The 12,671-nt window shown below is 41.1% G+C and overlaps 1 pseudogene; it reads left to right on the forward strand.

The window, feature by feature from the left end:
• The first annotated feature begins 911 nt into the window (after positions 1-911).
• On the forward strand, positions 912-11,362 carry LOC109694267 (elongin-B pseudogene; annotated as a pseudogene).
• Positions 11,363-12,671: the final 1,309 nt, after the last annotated feature.

The following is a 12,671-nucleotide window of genomic DNA, read 5'->3' on the forward strand; positions in this document are numbered from 1 at the left end:
CAGTCTGAACGGCAGCCACTGTGATCTGTCACGTACAGAAGGATCAAGTTGTTATTAATTCAAAATGGCCAAAGGCTTTGGGACTCTGCTAGATGGCGAAGAAAGTGGCACAGTGAATGACATCACAATTAGCATTACTCAAGGAAAAGGACTAAGAAAGGCCACAACTGGAAAGGAAATGCAATGAAATGAGAAGAAAAAACCCACAGTGGTAAACGCGAAATACAAATGAAACTAAATGGAAAATGATTGTTAAGATGAGTAATTTTTGCAGCCGAATCTACGGTTTTTCTTTTCCAACCCTAGAAGAAAAAAGTAGGAAAAACGTTGAAGAAAGGTTTTCTAATTTTCTACTACAAAAGGAGGTAAGGGAGTGTGAACTACTTAAGTCTTAATAAAAATGTCCTAGAGGGTTCTTCAAATAATTTCCAAACACATACACCATAGATGATCTTCATGTGCACTGAACATACTTTAAATATTTCCTGCTTATTTATTTTCTCTTATACTGGATTTCAGCATAGATTAAAAGATTCTAAAACCCTACATTTAATACTTATTGTTTATAAATATACTATTACATTTTGAATGCTGACAAGAAAAGTATCAAATTAACAGACTTAGAAAGTTTTTCCTAAACTTAGAAAAAATAAAACATCTTAATATCTTCCTCATCATTTTCCCAAAATACTAAGTAACTAAAATCGTCTAGTTTGTGGGTTTATTTCCTTATGGGAAAATTCCAGGATCCAGTTCATTTTGCTGTCAGGAAATATGCAAGTCCAAATTGATTGACTCCACATTTATCTAGAAAAATCATCAGCAAACTAAGAGCTGCTCTGGGGTTTTCATTGTTCTAATGGCCCCATGAAGACACTCATAAAACATAAAACTCCAGGTTGTGAACAACGATGACCACTGGCAAACTGTGGCTGGCCTTTGTGCCCCTTGACCACCCTGCAGTGAGTGTGGGCTCTCTAGGAAACGAACAGCAGGCTGTGTTTCTAGAGAAGCCTCTGTTGGCAGGCTCCAGGCAAACAGAAATACAGGAAAACAAAACAGCAGTGTTTCCTCGACTGACAGTCATCACTGCCTCTTTGTCATTGGAACTCAGACTCTTGGTGTCAAAAATGGTTGGCAGGCAAAGGGGCAGCTTCCTTTGTAATGACAGCTTTATAGTTCCAGGGGCTCTTAGGCGGGACTCCTGAACCCAGAGGCTTTTAGCTCTAAGCCTGAGAACTAGAGGCTTCTGGCCTGAGCTTTCAGAGTCCAAGGGAGGCTTACTGCCCTGGGCACTCAAAGAAAAGGTTTAATTGCCCTGGATTTAGAGCATTCACGCCCAGTAGCTAGAGTTACAGCTTTTGGGCTTTGGGTGTTAGGACCCTCAGCTCTTCCTCTTGTGGGGCTTGCTGTCCTCCTAGCCTTGACTCCTGCCTCTGGCTCTTTGCACCCTCTTGTCTTCCATCATCTCAGTTTCTCTGATGTCTCTTCCTCCGCAATACTTTCAGTGTCCTTCAGAGTCTTAGATTCTGCCCTCAGGTGCTCTCTGAAATTCCTCAGCTGCCTCCTATTGTCAGAGTTGGAACTTCGGGTGTTAGAGCTCTTAGTGGCTCTCTGGAACTCTTATCCTCCTCTCCGCATGAGGACTCTGAGCTAAGGATGTCAAAGTTCTCAGCTCCTTGGGAATCTCAAACTCTTCACCTACCTCTGGCTACCACTGCCATTGCCAGGGCTGAAAGGCCAGGGTTTTTCCTTCTCTTTATGCAACCATTTCAGCCTACTCCACCCATGATAAAATCTAAAAGTAGGCAAAAAAAAAAAACATCCAGGAGAAGCTGTTATTGGGGTCTTATGTTGCAGCACCATGGGTGGGAGTGTTTAGCACACAGGAGAGAAGCCTCCAGGACTAACCCATAACAAACAGCCTGCTTATAAATCCAGCATGCTTGTGCTAGGATTGTAATTCCACCAATCACAGTCTGGCATACGCACTCCTTCCAATTCCACCAATCACAAACCTTACATAAGGACCAATCATAAGCCCCACATATGTACAGCCTCCTGTCAATCACAAGCTTCATGCTGAGTTACCAGGGGAGGTGTCTTCCTTCTCCCAGATATTTTGGACCTGCTCTTATAAGAACCAGAAAAGCCAGGAACCTCTGGAGAAGCTGCATACCGGGTCATTGCCTGATAATAGCTGAAGCAAAGTTTTTTGGCACTGCTGCAAGCTAGCTGGAGCAGTTGTGACTGGAGCAAGATCTCCTGAAGCAGAAGTTTTTGTTTTCAGCAGCAGTTGTGATTGCAGTACTCCTTACAGCTGGAGTATTATTTCCACAAGGCATCTGTAAAGTGTTCAAAGCCAAGATGCCATTATAACAGCATCAATATTAATGGCAAAGGTGCAGTCCGTGATCAGAAGACTTCCAAATTCTTTGTGTCCCATGTGGAAGAATCCATAGCAGCACACGTGGGTGTAAATGGAGTTTATTGAAAGTTTGGGGAGGGAATGACAAAAGGGAGCATGGTGGGCCCAGGCAGAAGCTAGAAGCAGAAAGGCTTACTTCTCTTTTCCAGGTGCTTTTAAAACCTGTGTTAACCTATGAGAAGAACCTGGTGATTCCCAAACAATAATTAGAGAGTGGGATGGGGCATGGGTGGTGGTGAGGGTGGTCCCAGCCATCCCTGAGCCAGGGTGTGGCCAACTTACATGCACATCTATAATTGAACAGACAGCTCAGAGAGAAAGAGAGGAATGTTCAATCTGAAATACAATATTAAGTTATATATATTCTATGAGTCCCAAACTGTCTCTAGCTCTAGCCTGCCTCAACTTCCCAATGAGAGACAAGATCCTGAAAAAATGTTTTTGAGGTTGCTGAGGGGTTGGAGTTCTCTTTTTTTCTGAATCTGCTTCAAGCTGACAAGGGTCAGCAGACCCTACCTACAAGGGGAAATTGTTTCTCCTACTTCTCTCCCTTGGGGCTCATTTGGACACAGGGTGTCTCAATTATTGTCCAGCACAGTCAAGGTCTCTCATGGAGATCTAGGTTGTTCATGGAGATCTCATTTGTCTACAGAGATCAATAGCCATGTTGCCTCATGATTTAGGTCTAAAAGGTTTTTATCCTGGAAGAGATAAATATGGATTAGAAGGCATGACCCAAACATTAACAATGATTGGAGCATCAGAAGGGGACCCTGTCAGGTGCAGCAGCAGGATCAAAATTTTTATTTTGAAAAGTGACAACCTTTAGAGTCTGTTGGTTATTTTTTTCCTATAGGTGTCTATACCTGTAACTATTTCTAACCCTTGGATGGCCCTCTGTTTGAACTGCCACTATAGCAGACAGTTAAGGACTAATTATTTGGGGCAATAATCAGTGTGGGGCTGTGTGTACCAGGGAGCAGGTGTTAGCACCATTAGACAGTAAACATCAATGAGTCAGTTTTGTACAGAAAAAAGACTCACAGTGTCTCTAAGCAGAAGTTAAATATCATTTAAAAGAAGAATACAAGAGAGAGTATAAACAACTCTGAGAATTATTAAAAGGATAGATACAGAGCTAGTAGAAATGGACATACTGCCTTTGTTTAAACAGAAGACCTTGGCCAAAGACATGAGTTTGCCTTTTGTCAGAAGCCTAGAAGGCTTAAATATTAGAGCACATACATAAGAGCCCCTTTTGAAAATGTCTCAGCTTTGGTTACTTTTAGAGCTCAAGTGTAATAGACTCCATTTAGATCTGGAGAAGTCACCTCATTTGTGTAGTCCTTTTGAACTTTAGTCTTTTTAAATTGTTTCTCTGAACAGTTGCATCTGAAGAGTCTGCCAATTTAGCAGTTTTGTTCCTCGAAGCCAGGAATAGCTTCTCCTGGAAAATCAGATTTGTCCTATGGTGGAGGGAAGTAACACATCAAACAGACCAAAAGTCAGTGCCAACATGACCTTTCTGGCCAAGTTAAGCAACAGAGAGATTTATTTTAAAAGACAGTCCTTAGATTGGGCTTAATTAAATCGAATTGTCTGTCCCATAGGGGATGTACTAGCACCTTTAAATTGTTGTAAAGTGTCAGCAGACAACAGTTACAAAGCTTTATAAGGAAAATACAAAATGACCACAATACTTAAGAATGTCTGTCCTAGTCGACAGATAAGCACTTGTCAGAGTTTTTTTTCCATGGGTTTGTCTGTAAATGTTCAGAAGGATCAGAACTATAATGACAAAACTTAAAGTAACCACGTTTAACAGTTTAGTAATTAACATAACAGTCTAATTTTATTGTATACAGTATTATTAAATCTGTTATTACGATTGGGAAAAAAGGCTTAGACACTAGCTTGGTACAGTGTCTTTTTATAATTGTATTTTAGAAGGCTTATGTATTTGAATATAAAACCCACCTAACATACAAAGGAGCTGGTAATAGCATCAGTTTAAACTTTGAATTTTGGTTAGTTAAAATAATAGGTTAGTTATTGTCAGTACTGACAATACAGTACTGACAACTAAAAACCCTAAATTTTTCATTAGTTAGGCATTGTCGATAATCCCAAATAGCCCCTGTTGTAAAGTTCAATTGCAGATCACACATATTACAATGTTAATCTAGCCAAGACAAACAGATCTCAGGCCTAAATGGCAGAGCTCTTAGTATTTGTCATAAACAGAAAAAAATGTCAGACTTTACTAGATAGAACGTACCTTAGATAAAAGAGCTTTAGTTGTTTACATGCATGCACTTTTAACTCTATAAGTGATTTTATAAATTTAGATACACAGACAAGGCACTAGTGGTATAGAACCATTTAAAAGAATGTTTACTTAGTTTAAATTTAATTTTCTCAGTGTTACCAGAAAAATACCATAAGGTTTTTGCATCTGGCCAAGAGACTAGTTTAGGCATGATGCAAAGAATAGTAAACAACTTCAAATGAGTTAAGAGGGCTCATTGAGTTTGATGAGATTTAAAAAAAAAAAAACTCTTAATGAAGAAATGTTTAACAATAAACTATAAAACCTCAGAACTATTATACATTGGGAAAAAGTCAGGCTGATACCAAATGCAACATGTAAAATAAAAGGCAACAATATAAAGGAAGATAATCTGCTGAGTGTTAAAAGGAAAATGTCTCAATATGAACTCTGCAACCTGTACAGAATTACCTATCAGATCCAATCACCAAGGCAAGGTTGACTGATGGAAACTAGGAGTCAATAATGGGGAAACAATTCCTCAGTGCAAGAAAACTGAATAGTTTTGGGAGCATTAATATAAGAAGTATTAAAACTTAAAAAAATGAGCATACAGACCCAAAGCCCATGGCCATTTTTCCCTAAGCCCTGGATTCTTTGCTTGCTGCAGTGTGAAGTTGTTGGTAGAAAGTTCAGGATTCCAAGACTCTGAGGGAAGAATCAGAGCACGTGCACACATCAGGCCATGGGGTGGTAGTAGCTTGCAAACTGAGACGAAGAGGGGAACAAGTACATTTTCTAAAAAGATAAACCAACAAGATTAATGTCTCAAGTGATCAGATACAGAAACAGAGATAAGGGAATAAGCGTAAGGTTAGGAAACCTGTGTGTCATGGCTTGGATATTGATAAGCAGTCACATCTAGACTGCTGATGTTAATTAATGGAATGGCTTGGGAACCACAGCAGGGTGGTTGTTGACTTGCACGCAGCCCCCGGTCCCAAAAATAACAGGCTCAGTCATTGAGAGTTAGTGACACACACCACCTAGTATTTTAGGATTAATCAGTTTTTAGTAGACCCCAATAAAAACTTAAAGTTCCAGCACCCCACTTGGAGGGTACACTTTGGTTTTGGTTTTGGTAAATTTTTGTACCAGCCTAAAGCACCAAAAATCTCTGACAGTTATCTTGATCAAACAAAAACCCATCTTTAGACATATATTAGCACCTTAAATTTTGACCTCAGAAAGTTCTCTAGGCAAACTTTGAACAATAGCTAACTCAGTCACACATAGAAACTTACAAGCTTTAAGACCTTAATCACAGACACCCTATTCTTTGTCCAATCCTTAACAGATTAATGCATGAAAAACAACACGTATAAAAATTATATTAATTATAATTTCCTGAGGAATGACAAGATGGTTCACCACGAGTTTCCTCTCCCTAGGGAGTGGCAATATGGCACTGAACATGTGGTGGCTCCATCATGGTGGCAGCATTTCTTGTGACCACATGCTCTCTCCTAAAGGGTCTCTCAAATGAACCATAAACACGTTACATGCAACATACTGGCTCAAAATAGCAATCTGTTATAGGAATAAAAGACATCTCCCCCCAAGATACACTTAATGAGTAGATGGACATTCAGGCACTTTAGGTCATCTTTTTTAGGTTAGCAAGATCAAAGCACTCCCAGTATTTAAGGATACAGCCAAGTAACGAATTCATTGGCTTCCCCTGTGCTGGCTGGTGTAGAGACAGAGGGAAAAGGAGAGAGGAATGTGCCTTAGGCAGAGAGCGAGAGCTTTCAGGATCCATGAGGCATCCCTTCTTTAGCTCCAGGAAGTCCCAAATGCAGGTATTTTCAACCTGGTTTCGATAGAGGTCTCTGCAGAGGAGCAATTGCAGGGTACCCTGTATACAAGTCAACTGTTTTCCAAAAGGGCGCCTCTACACCTCTGCATGAGAGTTCCTGAATGGAATGCTGGTTCTGAATGCTAATCCAATTATTATCCTTATGAAGAGACCAAATAATCAAAGCAAACTAAGGCAGGATTTGAACTTACGGCCTCACACTTGCCATTTGAGTAACTCTGCCCATCCTTGTTAGCTTCCTTAAGAAAGGAGACTTACAGACTATCTTTAGAATCTGGTAACTAACTCCATTAGCCCCATCAGTGAAGGGTGCCAGCCACTTACTGGTAGGTGTGAGCAGTGCATCCTAAAGACAGGAATACAACCTTGGGGTGAGGGTTTCCTCAACCCCTGAAGGCCATGGAGACAAGGAGAGTCAGGAGGGGGTGCCCAGGGCAAACAGAGACAAGGTAGGCAAGCAAGCAATGGCGCAGGAACGGGGAGGAAGAGGACGAAGGGTACAAAAACATGGCAGCTGCAGGAGCGGGGGATCCAGCCTGACACTTGGGGCAGTAGCCTCCAAGGCTGACATTTAGGACTGTGGCAGCAGGCCAGAGACCTGAGAAACCAGCCTGGCACAGAATGGGGGAGGAAGAGGAAGAAGAGTATCATGGTTTTTAGGGGAGGCCTATCCCCCAGGTCTTGCATCAACTGGGTGTGACCCTGCATGCAGCCTTGTGGCTAGCCTGAACCCCAGTGTGGCACAAGATGCCACACATTGGGCAGACAGACATTGGTGGGACCCACTGGGACCCATGGTCCTAGCACCTCCCAGCTGCATTTCCTGAGGGCAGAGCTCGGCCCCTTCCCTTGGCAGTGGTTTTGAAGAGACAGAAGCAGAAGAAAGAGGAGAAAAGAGACTAGAAATGACCCTTTAAAACATAGGGTCTGGGGGCTCACCATTTCTTCTGGCTGGCTTTGCCACATGTAAATGTCAATGGTGCAGTCTGTGATCAGAAGACTTCCAAATTCTTTGTGTCCCATGTGGAAGAATCCATATCAGGACACATGGGTGTAAATAGAGTTTATTGAAAGTTTGGGAAGGAATTATAAGGAAGCATGCTGGGCCCAGGTGGAAGCTGGAAGCAGAAGAGAAGAGTGTGCTTCTTTTTTCAGGTGCTTTTAAAATCTATGCTAAACTATGGGAAGAACCTGGTGATTCCCAATCAATAATTAATGAGTGGGAAGGGCATGGGAGGTCCCCCAGCTAGGTGAGAGCAGTCTGAGCCACCCTTGAGCCAGAGCGTGGACAACCTACATGCACATCTGTAATTGAACAGAAGGCTCAGAGCAATATTCAATCTGAAATTAAAGTTTAAATCATATATTTTCTACGGGTCCCGAACTTTTCCTAACTCTAGCCTGCCTTGTAGCCAGTTGCCCAAAGAGGAGTTGCTTGGTTAACAGCCTGTTCAAGGCAGCAGAGCCCAAGAGGAAGGAGCTAACATATATCAATCAAAGGGTCAAATCCAAGCCAGACCTCCAACAGCGTAGATTAAAGGAAAAGTCAGTATTAAAGGGTTCTTTCAATAAAGACCTATTATTAACATTAATATTCTTAACTTTATTTAACAGTTTTTAACTCCTAGCCATGTCTTTTAGGGAGAGTTAGTTCCTTCTATTTGCCTCACAGGCAGATACCAAGAGGTCCAAAGATTTTTGTGGTGATAGTGGTGGTGGTGGCGCTGGGGATGGAAATGAAGATTTCATGTATGTTACCACTGATGTACACCCTCAGCCCCCAAAGGCGTTTTCATGAAACAAAAACCACAAAAGGAGAGCGTAGCACATCCAAAACTGGGCTTTGGGGGCCAGAGTCTAGCTCCTCTCAACATGCCGAAGAGAAAATGCACAATATAAAACTTGTGGACTCCACTCACCATGCTTCACAGAGTGATGCAAGAGACTAAATTCATGTGTACAAGGGGTAAACATATGTAATGAATTAGCAGTCGAAAGAAATAAAGTGAAATTTAAGTTCATTGACATGGAAGCCTCCAAAATATTAAGTGCAATAAATAAATAAACCCAACTTGCAAAATTATACTTGTAAATAATACCATATATGTAAATGACCCCTATGGATCAATACTTTACTAGAATTACATATATGTAAGTTTTACAAATTTCTATTAGTTCGTTAGTTTAGCTAATCTGATACTTTAAGTAAATCAAGGCATATTTTGGCTCTCTACATGTGTGTATGTATACATACATATCCAGATATAAAGATAATCAGCTTAATGAATGTCATCACCTTCAGTTTCATTCTAGAATTTTCAAAATTATTTCTCACCAGATTAAAAAATCTTCTTTCCTCTTTCTCCCTCCAAAAATACTTATTCCTGGGACATGGCATGTAAAATTTTATTCATTTCATATATGATGCTAATGTATAAAATATATAGTTGGTTTTTGTCATCTACTGTAACTTGGCTGAGAACTTAACTTTGGCAAGTAACCTGTGTCTCTGGATAGCAATCTTAGAAATATTTGACATGTCTCAGTCCTATACTTAATTCTAAGTACAATATTTCAAGATGCCTTTGGTCAGCCAAGCTTGACTGCTGGTATGCAGACATGAACAAATCACTAAGAAAAATAATTTAAACCCATACTTTGGATATGCTACTTAGAAGTCAGCATATCTGTTAAACATATTAACAATGACTCATAGCCACATGAGTTAAATATACTGAAGAATTAAGTGTTTGGCTCATAGTTCTGGATGTGCTAAGGTCTGTGATTGCTGTAACTCCAACAGAAAATTAGGATTGAATTAGATACACTGGACTTGACTCCTAATTTGAAGGCCAAGAGTTCGCTAATAATGCACCCTGTTGGGCCCAGACATGAGGGGAACCTCCCTGTTTCCCTCTGCCTTCTATGTTCCAAGAATCTGTCAGGCAGGGGGTAGAAAATATCTTTGCAGCATACCGGTGTGACTTGGATTCCTCTGACACCGTCCAAGAATCCCAGAACAAAAGGAGTCCTGGTGACAAGTTGTAGGGAAGGGACAGCCTTCTCAGGGAATCCCCAGGAGGACCTCAGACCCTCCAACTTCTATGGGGACCTCCTCCATCAGTGGAAACAGGAGAGAGAGAGTTGCTCACTGTCATCTTCTCTTACCAATTCCTGGCCTGGGGAGTCTTGGATTTGCTAAGGTAGAAGTCTAGAGCACTAGGCCACCAGTCCCAAACCCTACTCCCTGGGAGAAAAATAAAGCTAATATCCTTATTTACTTTTTAAACTGTAAATGCTGACAGGGTGTGATCTTCTCAGATAAATGGACAGCCAAAGTACGGAATTTTGCTGGTGATAAAAGCAAACTGCAGGTATATCAGATACTGGATGTATCTCAAAAACATTATGCTGAGTAAAGGAAACCAGGTACAAACAAGTACACAAAGAGTGCATAGTCTAGACATGGGTCAGTGATCAGTAAGCCTGCTAAGTACTCAAAGGTTGCATTGGCATGCTTAGCACCTCTGTTTTATGTATAGGTACATGTCACCTATTTGATTTTCATCAAAAGTTCTGAGGAAGAGGAACAGTCATCTTTAATACACCTCTGTCCTCAACCAGAAGCTGTTCATCACCACTTCAACATCCATCCCTCATCCTTGTTCATTACAGAACCCCAGCCTACTCAAGTAGCATTCTGTACTGCAAGGAGGAAAAGATCTCAGGAGTTTCTTCGTAATTTGCCTAAATCTACTGTAGTTATCTTATCCCCTGGCTCAGGATTACTTTAGAGTTGAGTATGTGACCAACTTCTGGCCAATAAAATGTGAACAGGCCAGGGACTGTGGAAAGGATTCTCTTCCTCTTATAAAGGATAATATGCAAGAGGTCATCCTCTTCTCCCTGTAGACATTGTTGCATTCACCCAAGACAACTGGACTAACTGTCTCTCGAAGGAAGATAATGTCCAGAAGACAAAGCTGAAATGCTAGGAATGGCAACACACAAGGAAGGAAAACGAGAGTCCTTGATGATGTGGTTAGTTGAGTCACTGAGTTAACTAATCCTGGAACTGGGAACTGCCTTCCTTCTGAACTTCTTTTTAAGAGAAAAAATAAATTTTCTTCTTGTTTAAAGTCACACTGAGTTACTTTCTATTGTTACTGAAAGCATCTTAATTAAATTTAAACCATCAGCTTCTTGAAAGTGATACAGATCCCCAGAGTGTCTGTCACATGAAAGACAATATATGAGAAAGTATGTATAGGCTCTTGATGACCTCACCTTGAGGTGCATCAAAGTATGCCTAAATTTGAGTTGTGCTGCACAAAGAGTTGCCAAGCAAGAGGACATGGTAGGGATTATGTGGAGTGAGAACATCTGCAAATCACTGATGGACACAGTAGCAGCAAAAGGAGGCTGGGTCAGGGGCAGTGTGAGCCAGGTGTTGCTGCAGTCTGCCACCCCCTGGATGTGTTCCTCGTAATATGGCACTGAAAGAACACCATCTTCATGGATGGCCAACTAGGCAAGCACCATGTTTGAGCTGAAGTGCACCATCTGGACATCCTCAAGTGGCTGCCGGGATGACTAGCTTCTAGATGACAGAAAAATGCTGGGCAACTGTGGCTTCACCAGCCAAACAGCAAGGCCACAGGCCCCAGCCACAGTGGGTCACAGGCCCTCCCTGAGCATGGAGCCCTTCTCCAGCCCATCAGAGCTTCCAGATATGATGAAACCTCAGGATTCTGGAGGCAGCACCAATGGACAAGCTGTGCAGTGAGGGCCCTCCAGGGATGCCCCCAGGTGCCCATTCCCCCCAATAAAAGAGATTTGGGTATCTGAAAAAAAAGTATCAGAAAAAGTAACAGTTAACGATCTGGCTAGAGAAATGTGATTTACGCCTTCAATTTTCAGCATGAAATTCTTAAAAATTCAGGGAACAGTGGCAGAACAGGATAAGTGAGAAGCTGAAAACTTTTCCCATTCTGAGATCTGGTGAGGACTGATTAGATACTAAGCCTCTAGAACAAAAGTTGAAAGGTTTTTGCTATGACATGAGTACCTATAGCTCTTGGTACTTAGAGAAATGTCCCTCCACACAGATGGGCTTTGCCTATTTCCACAGTCAAAGTGGTTTTTGCAATGGGAGAAATAGTAATTCTACACTTGATCTTAGCCAAAGGCCAAGAAGTGATTGACAACAGAAATTCTAGGAGCCTTTTGTACAAAAGATGACCCAGGGCTGGAGATCTAGCTCAGTGGTAGAGCACTTGCTAGCATATACAAGGCATAAGGCCCTGGCTTTGAACCCCAGCACCACCAAAAACAAAAAACAAAACAAAAATCCAGAGAGTCATGAAAACCCTGGTCAGCACTGTGCTATTTCACCCAATCATATCCTATTTTTAAAGCTAGTCTATTTTTAGAACAGTTTTAGGTTCAAAGAAAAAAAAGATGCAGTTTTCTCATATACTCCCTGTCCATAAACACCTGCAGTTTCTCCCACTATTAAAATCCTCCATTAGACGGGCACATTTATGATCACTGATGAACCTATATTGAAAAATCACAGTCACCCCCCAAAGTCTATAGTTTACACTAGGGTGCACTCTTGGTGTTGCACATCCTAAGGGGTTGGACAAAGGAATCATGAATATGCACCCACAATTATAGTATCATACAAAGTCATTTCTCTGCCTCAATAATTCCTCTGTGCTCTGCCATTCATCTTTCTCCTTCCCCACACTCCTGAAACCATGGATTTTTTTTTTTTATTGTTCCCACAGTTTTGCTTTTTCCATATTGCCATCTAGTTGGAATCATAATATATGTAGCCTTTTCAGATTGGCTTCTTTCATTTAGTAATATGCATTTAAGTTTCTTCCATTTCTTCTCATGGCTTTATAACTCATTTAGTTTCAGTGCAAAATATTCCACTGTCTGGATATAACATAGTTTATTTATTCACTTACCTACTGAAAGACGTGGCCACTTCCAAGATTTGGTATTTAAGAATGAAGCTTCTGTAAACATCTATGTGCAAGTTTTTGTTTGGTCAGAACTTTCAACTCATTCAGGTAAACACAAAA

The sequence above is a fragment of the Castor canadensis genome, chromosome 3 (genome assembly GCF_047511655.1).
Source record: "Castor canadensis chromosome 3, mCasCan1.hap1v2, whole genome shotgun sequence".
Classification (NCBI taxonomy): domain Eukaryota; kingdom Metazoa; phylum Chordata; class Mammalia; order Rodentia; family Castoridae; genus Castor; species Castor canadensis.